We start from the raw sequence: 17,742 nt of genomic DNA, 5'->3' as shown, positions 1-17,742 counted from the left end.
TATACACACAGCATAGTACCACTCCTCCTGTATATATACACTGCACAGTACCACTCCTCCTGTCCTGTATATATGCACTGCACAGTACCACTCCTCCTGTATATATACACTGCACAGTACCACTCCTGTCTATACACTGCACAGTCCCACTCCTGTATATATACACACTGCACAGTACCACTCCTGTCCTGTATATATACACTGCACAGTACCACTCCTGTCCTGTATATATACACTGCACAGTACCCCATCCTCCTGTATATATACACTGCACAGTACCACTCCTCCTGTATATATACACTGCACAGCACCACTCCTCCTGTCCTGCATATATGCACTGCACTGTACCACTCATGCCCTGTATATATATACACTGCACAGTACCACTCCTGTCTATATACACTGCACAGTCCCACTCCTGTATATATACACTGCACAGTCCCACTCCTGTCCTGCATATGCACACTGCACAGTACCACTCCTGCATATATACATTGCACAGCACCACTCCTGTATATACACTGCACAGTACCACTCCTGTCCTGTATATATACACTGCACAGTACCACTCCTGTCCTGTATATATACACTGCACAGCACCATTCCTCCTGTCCTGCATATATGCACTGCACAGTACCACTCATGTCCTGTATATATACACTGCACAGCACCACTCCTGTCTATATACACTGCACAGTCCCACTCCTGTATATATACACTGCACAGTACCACTCCTGTCCTGCATATATACACTGCACAGCACCACTCCTCCTGTGATGTATATATACACTGCACAGCACCACTCCTGTCCTGTATATATACACTCCACAGTACCACTCCTCCTGTATATATACACTGCACAGTACCACTCCTGTATATACACTGCACAGCACCACTCCTGTCCTGTATATATGCACTGCACAATACCACTCCTGTCCTGTATATATACACTGCACAGTACCACTCCTGTCCTGCATATGTACACTGCACAGTACCACTCCTCCTTTATCTATACACTGCACAGCGCCACTCCTGTATATATACACTGCACAGTACCACTCCTGTCCTGTATATATGCACTGCACAGTACCTCTCCTCCTGTCCCGTATATATGCACCGCACAGTACCACTCCTATATATATATATATATACACTGCACAGTACCACTACTCCTGTCCTGTGTATATACGCTGCACAGTACCAATCCTGTATATATACACTGCACAGTACCACTCCTGTATATATACACTCCACAGTACCACTCCAGTCCTGTATATATGCACTGCACAGTACCAATCCTGTATATATACACTGCACGACATCACTCCTCCTTTCCTGTATATATACACTGCACAGTACCACTCCTATATATACACTGCACAGTACCACTCCTGTATATATACACTCCACAGTACCACTCCAGTCCTGTATATATACACTGCACGACATCACTCCTCCTTTCCTGTATATATACACTGCACAGTACCACTCCTATATATACACTGCACAGTACCCCTCCTCCTGCATATATGCACTGCACAGTACCACTCCTGTCCTGTATATATACACTGCACAGTACCACTCCTCCTGTGATGTATATATACACTGCACAGCACCACTCCTGTCCTGTATATATACACTGCACAGTACCACTCCTGTCCTGCATATATGCACTGCACAGTACCACTCCTGTCCTGCATATATGCACTGCACAGTACCACTCCTGTCCTGTATATATACACACTGCACAGTACCACTCCTGTCTATATACACGGCACAGTCCCACTCCTGTATATATACACTGCACAGCACCACTCCTCCTGTCCTGTATATATACACTGCACAGCACCACTCCTCCTGCCCTGTATATATACACTGCACAGCACCACTCGTGTCCTGTATATACACACTGCATAGTACCACTCCTATCCTGCATATACACACTGCACAGTACAACTCCTCCTGTATATATACACTGCACAGTACCACTCCTCCTGTCCTGTATATATGCACTGCACAGTACCACTCCTCCTGTATATATACACTGCACATTACCACTCCTCCTGTCCTGTATATATACACTGCACAGCACCACTCCTCCTGGCCTGTATATATGCACTGCACAGTACCACTCCTGTCCTGTATATTTACACTGCACAGCACCACTCCTGTCCTGTATATATACACTGCACAGTACCACTCCTGTCCTGCATATACACACTGCACAGTACCAGTCCTCCTGCCCTGTATATATATGCACTGCACAGTACCACTCCTCCTGTATATATACACTGCACAGTACCACTCCTCCTGTATATATACACTGCACAGTACCACTCCTCCTGTATATATACACTGCACAGTACCACTCCTGTATATATACACTGCACATTACCGCTCCTCCTGTATATATATACACTGCACAGTACCACTCCTCCTGTATATATACACTGCACAGTACCACTCCTGTATATATACATTGCACAGTACCACTACTCCTGTCCTGTATATATACGCTGCACAGTACCACTCCTCCTGTCCTGTATATATACACTGCACAGTACCACTCCAGTCCTGTATATATTCACTGCACAGTACCACTCCTCCTGTATATACACACTGCACAGTACCACTCCTCCTGTATATATATATACACTGCACAGTACCACTCCTCCTGTATATATACACTGCACAGTACCACTCCTCCTGTATATATACACTGCACAGTACCACTCCTCCTGTATATATACACTGCACAGTACCACTCCTGTATATATACACTGCACAGTACCACTCCTCCTGTATATATACACTGCACAATACCACTCCTGTATATATACACTGCACAGTACCACTCCTCCTGTATATATACACTGCACAGTACCACTCCTCCTGTATATATACTCTGCACAGTACCACTCCTGTATATATACATTGCACAGTACCACTACTCCTGTCCTGTATATATACGCTGCACAGTACCACTCCTCCTGTCCTGTATATATACGCTGCACAGTACCACTCCAGTCCTATATATATTCACTGCACAGTACCACTCCTCCTGTATATACACACTGCACAGAACCACTCCTCCTGTATATATATACACTGCACAGTACAACTCCTGTCCTGTATATATACACTGCACAGTACCACTCCTGTATATGTATATACTGCACAGTACCACTCCTCCTTTATATATACTCTGCACAGTACCACTCCTCCTGTGTATATACACTGCACAGTACCACTCCTGTATATGTATATACTGCACAGTACCACTCCTCCTGTATATATACACACTGCACAGTACCACTCCTGTATATGTATATACTGCACAGTACCACTCCTCCTGTATATATACACTGCACAGTACCACTCCTATATATGTATATACTGCACAGTACCACTCATCCTGTATATATATACACTGCACAGTACCACTCCTGTATATGTATATACTGCACAGTACCACTCCTCCTGTATATATACACTGCACAGTACCACTCCTATATATGTATATACTGCACAGTACCACTCATCCTGTATATATATATATATATATACACTGCACAGTACCACTCCTGTATATGTATATACTGCACAGTACCACTCATCCTGTATATATATACACTGCACAGTACCACTCCTGTATATGTATATACTGCACAGTACCACTCCTCCTGTATATATACACTGCACAGTACCACTCCTATATATGTATATACTGCACAGTACCACTCATCCTGTATATATATATATATACACTGCACAGTACCACTCCTATATATGTATATACTGCACAGTACCACTCATCCTGTATATATATACACTGCACAGTACCACTCCTGTATATGTATATACTGCACAGTACCACTCCTCCTGTATATATACACTGCACAGTACCACTCCTATATATGTATATACTGCACAGTACCACTCATCCTGTATATATATATATATACACTGCACAGTACCACTCCTGTATATGTATATACTGCACAGTACCACTCCTCCTGTATATATATACACTGCACAGTACCACTCCTGTATATGTATATACTGCACAGTACCTCTCCTCCTGTATGAATGTGTTGACATAGGGCTAAACAACCCCTTGGCGCATTTCCTCAGCCCCACTTAACCATACAAATCAAAACTCAGAGACCAAGTGATGGGTGAAGGTCGGTCACAGCTTTATTAAATGTTTTCTTACCAACCATTTGAAAAGGCACTTAGCTTTCTTAAAAACGCGCTCGCTGCCTAATGCCCTACTCCATATTCGCAGGCAAGTCAGCCAGCAAGCCGTAACTTATGTGCCATTACTTCTCCACCGCCACGGAGGATCCTGTTTCTCAAACAGGACTCCGACCCCCACCCATCAGTAGCAATGCCTGCTCTATGCCATCTTGGAGACCGGATAAGATATCGAGCCCGATATTGTTCAAGTGCACCCCGTCAGGTCTCAATAAAGCAGCATTATCCCCTTCCAGTTGTCTGTGTCTAACAACCAAACCTCTCACGCACCATCTTAGAAATACAGGCGTGTATGGTCCTCCTAGTGCGCTCAACGGCAATACCATCCCTAGCTCCTTGCCACACCGCCCTCGGGACAATCTCAGACCAGACTAGCACCAATTCCTGAAAAAAAAACCATGGAAACGTTCCATATCAGCCCGCATCATTGTGTGAAGCTCTGCCACCTTGTACGATCATAGATCATTCCCCCCCGCGTGCAGAATCCAAAATTATAGGACCCCTGGCTCCTCTTGCAATCGATACCACTTCCGGTAGAACTTGCGGCCATTGCAAGCCCCTGATGCCTCTCCACATGAAGGCCACGTCACGGAAACCTAGATGCCTCCCCCCAGGGCGGCACTCAGCTCGCTGTGCTGCTCAAAATATGTAGGAGTGTCCTAGTAACCAGACAGTCGGTCTAACGGCATCATAGGCTTGTCACGTAGACGAAGTCACCGACGAACGAACCAGCGACATCAAATGCTCGCGACCATCTCCTACAGATGCACCCGGGTCCGCTGATGGAGGAGGGACTCCATCCCCAGAATATTTATCGGGCAACGGGAGGCGGGTAACTGTCGGCGCAAGGGTGGACATGGACATATGTAAAATATCAGTATTTCTATAATATGGATTAATTCTCTCATACAGAATATAGTTAACAGGCTTTGCTTACTTTAGAGAAGTGACTGACTTATTCTGAGTGCCTTGGCTCACACAGCTGTCTCTCTTGTCAAATGTATAGGTCAAAATAGTCAAAGCTGTCAAAATGTGACTATTTAGAGATAATGAATGGTTCTAAAGATCTCAGACTTTAGGCTTAAATATCTCAGACTAAGGTAATGCATAAATAACTGTATGCATATTGTTTAAAATAACTAGGGTTCACTTAATATGGAAGAACTTATGAACATAGTGGCAAGCCACCATATGTGGTTGTAGTTTATAGGTCAGAATAGTATATAAAGCCGGCCTAACTCTTGTTCAGGAGATCTCATATCCCTTGAGACTCTCGAACACCCGGACAGCTGCTCAAGACTATATGTAAGAACAATGCTCGTTTTCTCTTCAAATAATTATTGCATGTCATGAACTTACTTTTCTTCATTTTTGTAATCACTTTTGGAAATGAACAATTAAAAACAAGATTTATTTTATCCTCAATTCAACATTGCCTTTACTTTTGATTCTCAACCGTGCAAGAAGATATATATATATATATATATTTTTCTACATTTTGGCGAGCCTTAGCCAGATTGATCTTTTGTGCTAATTTTGGCTGGCATTCCTTCCTCGATTGTGCAAGGGGGGAGCACGAACTCTGCTAAAAAACCACCTGTTGTACAAGCTTCCTCAGGAATTCCACTATTTCACGGCACAAAGGATCACACTGAACCTGAAGACGACGGGTGAGGATCGTAAAGAGCTGCATGCGTCTCATCCAGACGGAGATCTGAGGATTGCATAAGGACACAGAGGACCATCCATTGACGGGAAAGACTCTCAATAGGTGAGAAAAAATATAATGGATTTTATACATGATTATGCTAAGAAAAGTAACATAGATTTCAAGTTTGTTCATAATCATACGGATGCCCAATTATGGTCTAGTTTGTATAATCAATGTGAGGCAGAAAATGTTAAAATTGACAAAAGGTTTTTCTCAGTAAGAAAATTACAAAGGAAACTTCAGAATGTTATGCAGCTAGTTCATGTGTATAATAGCCTAGTCTTTGAGAAAACTGAACCTAACACCTATAAAACATGCATTGTCACACAAGACATTAATCACACTGACACACCAGGTGACACACAAGAGTCTGACGGGGATTACTTTGATTGTCCAAATTGTTTGATTTTGTCAGAGCATATAGAACAATTGGAAGATCAAATAGATACCAGGACAGAGTTATTGTCTAAATTACGACAAGATATAAAAAGGGTTTCTGCTAACACAAGATCAACAGGTAAACAGGAGGACAGTGCTGCTGCCTCATCATTTGTACCAAATATGCAGGATCCAGATGCTTCAGTAGAGGAATTAGAGGCAGTAGAATTACAACGGGAAAAATTACATGACAGAGCAGCACGCATTAATCTGAAAATACACGATCAGCTAATGAAAATTGTAAAAGACATTCCAAATTACAATGATAAGATGGATGCCTTTTATAATGCGGACACTTTTGAATCAAACACAGACAAATACAATCTGAATGATGAGCAAAAGAATAAAATATTCAAAGTTTGGTTACCTTCACATATGGGAAAAAGATTACAGACCACACCCAGATTAAATGATGAGAATGAAATGACAGATAGTACAAAAGAAGACAGACATAGACAATTAGTATTGTTTACAACTGGAGAAGACATGCCTACAGTTGATATTTTAGGGAGTTTACAAACAAATATTTCTGAAGACCCATTCTGTTTTTTGGTAAAGTTTGAACAGGCCTATAGGATGGTAATGGATCTCGGGCCTCACGAAGAGCCAGCATCCATGATCAAATTTTTTGTAAAGAAGTTCAAGTACTTAGATCCTGCCTCAGTGCAATTGGCTAACACTCAGCCATCATTGCAAGAAGCAACAGTTTTTATTGACAGAATAAGGAGATCCATGAAACAAAATCAGGTCAAGGCTAAAATAGCGGTAGTTCATGAGAAGGAAGACAGTCAACTGAAACCTAGAGCCACAGTATTCTCCAAGAGCAGGGATTACATTGAGCATAGAGGTAAAAATACTACACAAAGGAACAATATCCATTGTTATTTTTGTGGTATACCTGGACACTTGAAGTGGCAGTGCAGGAAATTTTTGAGAGCAGAATCAGAGATGGGTACACAAGGAACAGGTAAGCTTGGAAGGGAAAATGGACTCATGCCAAAATCATACACCACACCTTCCGCACCTGCATTACAATTATCTGCACCTGCTCATACTGCCAACAGACAAACACAGTCACCATATGCACCATTAATCAGACAGATCAGAGAAATGACAGTGAAGGAAACAGAGTCAAGGGATAGAATTCCAAGGTCTTTTAAAAAGGACACTGGTCTTCTCCCATCTCCTTCATCTTTCTGACAATCACAGACTATTCCTGTACCACATCCATTGGAATTTGTGACTCGAGTTACATTGGATGACTGTGGAAGACCATTTATCAAAGTAAGTTTAGCAGGACAGAATGCTGTATTCCTCATTGACACAGGAGCTCAGTTAAGTGTTACAAACCTTGATTTGAAGCTAAACCCAGATTCACCAGTTTGTACAATTGTCGGTTTCAGTGGAAAAGGTGGAACTAAAGCAACCTTAGTTCCCAATGTGATTTTGGAAATACCTAGTTCTTTCAAAACAGAAATTGACATCTGGTATTGTCGTGATTCTGAAAATATACTTGGCACAGATTTTATGCAGAAATTCGGATGGGTAGTTGACCTAGGAAATCAAGTGATCTGGAAAGATTCCAATGGTTGTAAACCGGTAGTCATTGATCCTAATGATTATAGCCATGTTGGAAGTATTTGCTTGAATGATGTGGTGTCATCTGACCATTTGTGGCCTGACACTAATGATGACAAGGTATTGACAGAAATTGTACAGCTTTTTCCTTCTCTTTGGGCTCAGTTCAGGAATGAGGTTGGAACAATGAAGGAAGTTATCGTGAATGTGGAGGGGCGTGATCCCCCGCCACAGCGTCAGTATAAATTGCCTCCAGAATCAATTGATTCTATGTCAAAGATCATACAGGAATTGTTAGATCAAGGTGTTATCCGAAAGGCTAATTCTGTAAGTAACAATCCTTTGTGGTGTGTTTTGAAATCTGATGGTTCTTATCGAATGATATTGGATTTACGGATGTTCAATAAGCATACACCCAATGTCGCGCCAATTGTGGCAGATACTCATGACATGATGGCAAGGTTAAATGCAAAGGCCAAATACTTCTCTGTACTGGACATTAGCAATGGTTTTTTCAGTATACCTCTTGAAAAGAGTTGTCAGTATAAGTTTGCATTTACTTTCTTGGACGAGCAATATCTGTTTTGCAGGTTACCTCAAGGAGCACATTTGTCACCTAGTGTTTTTCATCAGGCATTGGCAAAGGTATTATCCAGATTTTCGAGGCCTGATTGCATTCTGCAATATGTGGATGATATTTTATTGTCTACTGAGGATAAAGAGACACATGTTTCTCTTCTGACAGAATTGTTTGAGTTGTTGCATGATGCAGGGTTGAAATTGAACACCAAAAAGGTCAAATTGATTGTGACTGAGGTCAGAATTTTAGGAGTGTTGTTGAGTCCAGGAAAAAGGCAGCCACTGCTGGAAAGAATTGAGGCAATTGCTTCCCTACCAATTCCGACATCACACAAGGCATTGAGACATTTCTTAGGTCTTATGAACTATTCAAGGGATTTCATTGAGAGTTTTGCAGACAAGGCCAGACCTTTATATGATCTTTTGAAAGGTGAAAACAGTGATTACTTTGGTCCTTGGGGTGATGAACAGCAAACCTCATTTGAACAATTGAAAATGAATTTACAGAATGCACCTGCTTTGTCCACAGTAGATCCTTCGGCTCCATTTGCATTGCAAGTGCACACATCAGAGAGATCAGTGTCTGCTGTGCTGTTACAGTTGCAGGGAGAAGAGAGAAGAATTTTGGGCTATTTTTCTAAGCTTCTCTCTCCTGTTGAAAGAGGTTTTGAGACCTGTGCAAGACACCTGGTTGGGGTGTACTTTGCGCTCAAAGCAACCGAACATATTGTCGGGTTCAACAAGATAATTTTGCAAACTCCTCATTCTACCCTGAAACTTCTCTTTGAGAATATCCCAGGTGTGTCACATCAGAGATTTGCTCATTGGTTACTTTCATTGTCTCCCAAACAAATTGAGGTAGATTACAAGGCCAAATATGTTGTTCCTCAGCTGATGCAATATGAAGGACAAACTCATGATTGTTTACAGTCTTTTCAGGATCCAAGTCCATCACTTTTCAGACGGAAGACAGAGGTAACAGATGAACTAATTTTTGTAGATGGTTCCAGATTCTATTCAGATGGGCACTATTATTCAGGATATGCCATTTTTTATCCTTAAAGAGGACAGGTTGTGAAGCACAAATTACCGAGTCATTTTTCAGCTCAAAGAGCAGAGCTAGAAGCAGTAAAAATGGTGCTACAGCTGAATGAAGCAGATGATCAGTGTCCCATTGCAATCTCCAGCGATAGCTCTTATGTTGTTACATCACTGACAGATTACTTGCCAGTTTGGGAAAAAAGAGACTATGTAGATTCATCTAATAAGACTCTTGTTCACAGTGATGCACTGAAGACAATTTTCAAGATAGCATCAAAAAACCCTAATGGTTTTGCTATTATCAAAGTTCCGGCCCATAAAAAATCTGAGGATGAATTATCTGTTGGAAATGCAACCGCAGATATGCTAGCCAAAGAGGCAGCCCTGACAGGAGAAGAGGTGTTTGACCCTGATCCTCTCGAGGTTTCAGCAGTTCAAAGAACAGACACGCATATCCCTTATTTTGCGGAAGAACAAGAAAAAGACTCATCTCTTGTTGCTTCCCGGGTTGATCCAAAACCTCCCTTTGTTTGTGAAAACGGGGTTTTGTGTCATGACTTAAACGGGGAGTTGCGTCCTGTTGTCCCAAGACATCTACAGGTTGAGTTCACAAAATACAATCATGAAAGTTTGGGTCATTTGGGCCAACAAAAAATTGTTAGGCATTCCCAGAGAGAAATTTTACTGGGAAAAGATGGAGGAGACAGTGCAAAGTATTGTTGAATCATGTCTCATTTGTGCCCAAATTAATCCAAGACCAAAAGGACAGAAACCGCCACTACTCCGAATCGCACCTGCAGATGGTCCATGGTCTACGTTACAAATCGACTACATTGGACCGTTACCTTCAGGTAAAAATGGTCTCAGGTATGCATTGGTTGTAGTAGATGTTTTTCTAAGTGGGTTGAAATTTTACCTGTCAGGAAAGATGATGCTTTGTCTACAGCTAGAGCATTAGTTAATCATGTCTTTTGTACTTGGGGGATCCCAAGAATGATCACCTCTGATCGAGGAAGTCACTTTACAGGAAAAATCATGCAAGCCGTTTGTGCTATTCTAGGGGTACGACAACAGTTTCATGTACCCTACCATCCACAGTCTGCTGGTATTGTGGAAAGGATGAATAGAACAATAAAATCCAGAATTGCCAAGATGTTATTGGACAAAGGCAATACTTGGGTTGATGCAGTACCTTTTGTACTGTTGAGTGTAAGAGGAACAACCTCTGCCACAACTCAGTTTACTCCTTTTGAACTGATGACAGGAAGAAAAATGCCATTGATATTTCCTCATGAACCATTTTTGTCTACACCACAAAAAGATGCTGTTGCAAGGTCCAAATGGTTGCAATTGTTGCAGGAAAATTTGAAAACGATTCTTCCAGATGCTGCATCAAGAATGCAGAGAATGGAGCCACCATATGTATCCAAATTCAAGAAAGGGGCTCTAGTGATGATTAAAACTTTCAGGAAGAATGGACCTTGGGAAAGTAATTGGGAAGGTCCCTTTGAAATCATCGAAACCATGGGACAAGTGATGATTCTTGTGGAACGAGCATCTAAGGTGGTTAAAAATACCCGCAGACAACAAAGATTGTGGGTACATGTCGATCAATGCAAATTGTATATTGCAAAATAATGATACTGCATTTCTTTTAGGAAGAAATGGATTCCAATAAGAACTGGAATACGAAACTCCACGTCCTTGATGGAAGGGATTCAACACCAATCCTTCAGGAGGAAAAGACATTTCCCAGGAAAAGCTACTATCTGATGGGAATCACATTTCTGCTGTTTTGTACTGTTTCAACTGTGATCTACGCTGAAGATATTTCACACCATGGAACAAATACTAGTGAAGTGAAGGAACTTTTCAAAGAAACTCTACATTCAAGGAAACCAAGAGGAACGAATCTACAAAACTTAATAGATGAGGACATACCGGACGATTCAGTAGATATTACCGGAAACATTTGCATGGGTTTTGGTGCAAAATGCTGTATTGAGCTACACTTCATACATGACACTGACATAATATTACATGCAGCCACAGGACCTAAGACGAAGCTCACACAGTTACAAGGAGACTATATACACAATAATAAGACAGGCACATGGGAATGCAGTCCTACAGATGTGTTATTCTGGAATATAGAGATAAGAGGTGAAGAGAGAGCTGTGTGGTCAGGAGATATTACAAATGATATGATCACAAAAGGGAAAGTTGAAACATCCAAAACAGATGCTTGGTTAAAGACACAACTTTTTGGGAAAGTTTTGGATCCTTCATTTCTTTCTATTACAGAAGGAGACGAGGATTGGGTAAAAACATGGAATTTTCAGATAACCAGAGAACCAGTACAAGTACAGGTATCTGTAGTTTTTACAGTTTCAAATACTATAGCTCCAGAAGTAAGGGTTACACCACAAGCAGTATATAGTCAAGAAAATATGTCTCCTTTATTACTAAAATGCAGCACGAGGTTAGAGCTACCTTCAGAATCTTTGTTATCATGGACCAAAGATAAATCATTTTTGGGAAGTTTTTCAAATGGTCCAACAAATGTTATACACAGAGGTCAATCCGGTAACGTGAGATGGTTAAATAAGGATTTTATTTTTTCTGTAGATAATCCATCTCCTAAAGATTCTGGACTTTACCAATGTTGTAACGAAAAATAACTACAAACAATGTAGAGATGTAAATATATGGTCAGCAGTAGACAATGTATGCACACAGACAAGATTTCAACCATCTACTCCTTTCCAAATCAATCAATTCCAATCTAAACCTCTGTTATGAGATGGAGTGTTTCTGACCATGGTATGGACCTTTAACATGTCTAACTGGAAAATCTCTTCTAGATATCCCCAGTGTCAGTCACATCTCACTAACATGGAGATGGGAATAGAACAATGGTTTGGGAAAAGAACTTCAACACAGGTTAGAAGTAAGAGGGGAGCGTTAGAAGTATTTTGGGGGATTAGGAACAGTGGGAAGTTTAATTAACACTATGGACATTCATACACTTAAATCAGATCTGGAGAATATTGGGTATATGGGAGGAAAAGGGGTAAAGATTCAGAAAAGCTTGAATCAAGTCCTTGAAAAGATGGTTTTGAATACTGCTGCTGTATTGGGATCTTCTGTATCACATCTACAAGATGCTACTTTAGCTTTAATTGAAAGTGAACAGGAATCTCAAGTGGCCAAAACATGTCTAGAAATTCAGATTGAATATTCCACCAATCTGACAATGATTGCACAAGCCTTACAAAGTGGAATTACACCTTTAGGACTAATGAGAAATTTGCCTATAGAATATAACTTTGCGTTAAACCTTACAGATTTGTGGGTAAATAAGTGGATAGGATGTGAACAGAACATTTGTGTAGGAACATCATTGATTCCAGTGTCAGGAAGAGAAGAAACCCTGGTTCCTATAAGTGTTCTGGGAATTCCTGTCAGTCCTACACAATTGCTATATTATCAATTACAGTACACAGATTTTGCATTTGATGGTATAAACACTGAACAATTAGACATTTCGTCATGCTTAAATTTTGTTTCCAAGGTAATGTGTCTACCTGGCCAGGATAAAGTCATTTATCATTCATGTTTCCATAATCATACCTCATGTCATGCCAGAGTTGAGACTGTCCACACGATACATGACCCGGTGACACCAGTAAGCGCTAACAGGATTTGTTTCCAAGTTATGTCAGGAAGAGAAGTGGTTTCTGCATTCTTCTCATCTTGTGTACATGCCGAAAATCTGACAGTAGGTTTATATTGTATAGAGGGAAATGTTAAAGCTCTCACAAAGAAGGAAGGAAGTATTAATATTACGTCAATAGGCTCAAGACGTCTGAAAGTCCTTCCGATCCAGTTCAATTTGTCACAAGTCAATAAATTTCCTTGGGATTTGTGGACAAATGAGATAAACCAGAAAAAATCACTAATTCATGGAGATTGGAAAAAACTTAGTGTACATAAAAAATCCCCTTAAAACACAATTTTATTAATGATCATAAAACACACCTTCCCAGTGACGTTGAAAAAATGTCAAAAAATAGACCTAGTATAAGGTGCTGCATAGCCCTACATTAAGGCCTAACTGATACCTTCCTATCCGTGGAGGTTGGCACCCTAATAGTACGATATTGGCGCCCCCACTCAACGAGGACTATCCCTCACTTCCCTAGTGATCCCTAGTATCACAGAGGGGAAAACAATTTCCAAGATAGAACAGTAATGAAAAGATCAGAATGCCCTAGGACTTATGCAGACCAAACAGATAATACAGCAATAAAACATTACCCACATCATGATATCATGTGACCCACAAAGATAGCAGCTATTCTCGCTTGGAGAGATAAACATCCTAAGATACAATCAGCAATTAATAAAAGGTCACTTATCATGTCTCATGGGGGACCCTCAACGCGTTTCCCCGCCGTAGCGGTTCATCAGGAGGAATAGTCCTATCAAAGATATTGTTGCTGCTTCATGCCTGATACCTTCAATAATAGTGGCACCAGAAGTCTAGGAAACCGGATTTAAATAACCGGTGTGATTGTATTGCATACCACCCACTATCCGGCAGTCCAATCGGTGTGAAGATGCAAATAACTGAGAGCCAGGTGTGCAGCAAAAAATGTCATATACCTGAGAGCCCGCCGCTGCATTCGAAATTCAAAGCGGAAGGGGGGTCATTAGCGTGCGTTCCACCGTGGGGCGTATCCAATATGGCGCCCATACTTCCGGTCGCGCAACCCCCTCAGCGGGCTGTAGCCTCCGGAACCATCCTGTGCGGGCAGGGCGGAGGGGAATCAAAAATGGCGCCGGAACTTCCGGTCACATGTTTCCCCTTTGCTCCCGGACACGCCCATAGTAACCAGCAATGGACGCATCACCAATGGGGCCGGACCTTCCGATCACATGCTTCCTCCCTGCTCAATGATGTAACCATAGAAACAGACAGAGCGCATCACATGAGATCGCCAGAAAATAAAGAGTCTGCCCGCAATACAATGTCCCAGGAGTCAGATTTATCACAGTAAGGATGACCCCAATAAATCTAGTAGTACCAATGTCCTCATATTCGGCATAATGCTGCACATCAGAAATTCAAGGAATATAGAAAAATAAAAATATGTGCATATTGCTATGCGATAAATCAAATCAACCATACAATGTGGCCCATGCCATACAGGCATCATCCAATATGCCAGACATATAGAGCCTCTTATCATAACCCCCTATAACAGAGAAAGGGCAAGTTCAACCAACCAGAGAATCAAAAGATCATAAAAAACAGGCATATGAGATGCATTCATTCATCCCATTAGGGAAAACCGATTGCAGTCTGAACATCCATTCACACTCTCTCAGTTATTTGCATCTTCACACCGATTGGACTGCCGGATAGTGGGTGGTATGCAATACAATCACACCGGTTATTTAAATCCGGTTTCCTAGACTTCTGGTGCCATTATTATTGAAGGTATCAGGCATGAAGCAGCAACAATATCTTTGATAGGACTATTCCTCCTGATGAACCGCTACGGCGGGGAAACGCGTTGAGGGTCCCCCATGAGACATGATAAGTGACCTTTTATTAATTGCTGATTGTATCTGAGGATGTTTATCTCTCCAAGCGAGAATAGCTGCTATCTTTGTGGGTCACATGATATCATGATGTGGTAAATGTTTTTATTGCTGTATTATCTGTTTGGTCTGCATAAGTCCTAGGGCATTCTGATCTTTTCATTACTGTTCTATCTTGGAAATTGTTTTCCCCTCTGTGATACTAGGGATCACTAGGGAAGTGAGGGATAGTCCTCGTTGAGTGGGGGCGCCAATATCGTACTATTAGGGTGCCAACCTCCACGGATAGGAAGGTATCAGTTAGGCCTTAATGTAGGGCTATGCAGCACCTTATACTAGGTCTATTTTTTGACATTTTTTCAACGTCACTGGGAAGGTGTGTTTTATGATCATTAATAAAATTGTGTTTTAAGGGGATTTTTTATGTACACTGACAAATGAGATAAAGAAAGACAAGGGTTTATTAAATCTGTTGACAAAACAATTAAAAGAAGCTGAAATCGTATTCAGACATGAGCAAGGTAATTTACATGATATTGACCATGAATGGACGAGTATGTCAGGGTCATCTTGGTGGAGGAATTTAGGAAAATCCGTAACGAGTTGGTCACAGTCTTCAGCGAAAATGGCAGCAGGGAATGTATCATCTAATCCGATTGTTATCATATTTATTATAGTTTTGCTGTGTATAATATATCAAATAATTATTATGTGTAAAATTAGGAGAATTTATAAGAATATAAAGATAGAAATGAAAAAGGAAGAGGATATTTTAAGAGAGATGTTAAAACGGAAAAATATAACTCTCTGATTTAATTATTACAATAGGTTTGAGAATTCAGATGACATTCAGGGCAGATGGTGATACAAGGTTTTCAGAATAAAGAATGAATGTGATACGAATGGTGAGAGAATGAGCTAGGATTATGATATTTCTCAAATCATAATCAGGGGGGACTGTAAAATATCAGTATTTCTATAATAAAAAAATAATATAGATTGCTTAACATTTGCAGGGAAGCAGAAACTCTGGTTAGTGGGTGAGTGAGCTATTCTGAATACTTTGGCTCATACATCTGTTCCCTGTTTGTCAGAACTATAGAGCATTTATCAGAACTGTCAATATGTGGCTATTTGGAGGTTGTAAATGGTTTCAAAGGCCATAGGCTTAAGTTTTTCAGAATAAGGTAATGCATAAAAACTAATATACATATTCTATAAGTTACTACTGTTGTTCTAATTTGGTAGAAGCTATGAACGTAGCGGCAGATCACCAGATCACCATATGTGGTTATGAGACAGGAAAAATAGACACTAATGCAAGTCTATGGGTCAAAATAGTATAAAAGCCGACCTAAGTCGTTTACAGGGAGATCTCTCATACCTTGAGAATCTCCAACACATACCACATGCCTCAAGACCATATGTAAGAACCAATGAATACTTGTTTTTTCCCTTCTTTTAATCTAATATTTATATTCTGTGTGCTGTGAACTTACTTTTCTTCATTTTTGTAATCTTTTTTTGAATGAACAGTAAACAAGATTTGCTTTATCCACACAACTCAATATTGTTTTCCTTTCTATCCTCACTGTGCTCTTACTAAAGAAAAAAGTAAGAAAGAGATATTTTTTCTTCACACCCCATCTCTGGCAAGTAGTCCATCGTATAGGTAATTGACTCCGTGATCCAGAAATCCAAATCGTTGCTGACGGCACCATCGACGTAGCCAGTTGTTCACTTGCAGAATCTTATTCCACCTCCTTGTTCCATGGCCATCCACTGGGAGGATGGAAGAGAAGACCACCTGCGCTCCCAGTTCTTTCACTTTCTTGCCTAAGTCTTCAAAGTCTCTGCAGATGGTTTCCAGGTCATTTCTTGCGGTGTCATTTGTCCCCACATGTAGTAGCAGGAATGGGTAGTCATCTGTAGGTCTGAAGAGTCCTGATATCCTGTCAGACACATCTTTAATTTTTGCACCTGGAAGACAGCACATTTCTCTTGAAGTTATATCCGGTCTGCAGATAGCGGCCTCTGTTCCTCTCAACAGAGAATCCCCCATGACCACCACTCTCCGTTTCTTCTTCACAACATTTTTCTTTCTCCATCCAGGAGGACTCTGAAGGCGTACAAGGTTGCTGTTTGTGGGCAAAGTCTTATCCTGATGTATTTCTTCATCGTTTTCCTGCGTAAGAGCCTGGTACTGGTTCCTGAGCAGTGTGGGTGCTGACTGCCTCCCGATCCTCCTGCTTCTCTGGGTCACGTTTCCATTCCTCTGTTTCTTCAGGTGCACTTCGAATTTCATCTCTTTCTGTAACATGAAGAGATAATTCTGCTCTGTCTAAGAACTATTCACCTTCCTTAATGATCTTCAACGTAGCTAACCTCTCCTCGAGATTTTGCAACTTTTCCTCCAACAGGGACACAAGCTTGCATTTGTGGCAGGTGAAGTTTGGCTTTTCCACTGTTAAGTCTGTGAACATGTAGCAAGAAATGCAGCTCACCAAATGGCTCCTGGCCTCTTCCAT

This window comes from Dendrobates tinctorius, unplaced genomic scaffold (genome assembly GCF_039654945.1).
Source record: "Dendrobates tinctorius isolate UK_male_01 unplaced genomic scaffold, ASM3965494v1 ptg000126l, whole genome shotgun sequence".
NCBI lineage: Eukaryota > Metazoa > Chordata > Amphibia > Anura > Dendrobatidae > Dendrobates > Dendrobates tinctorius.
Note: the sequence above shows the minus strand (reverse complement) of the source record.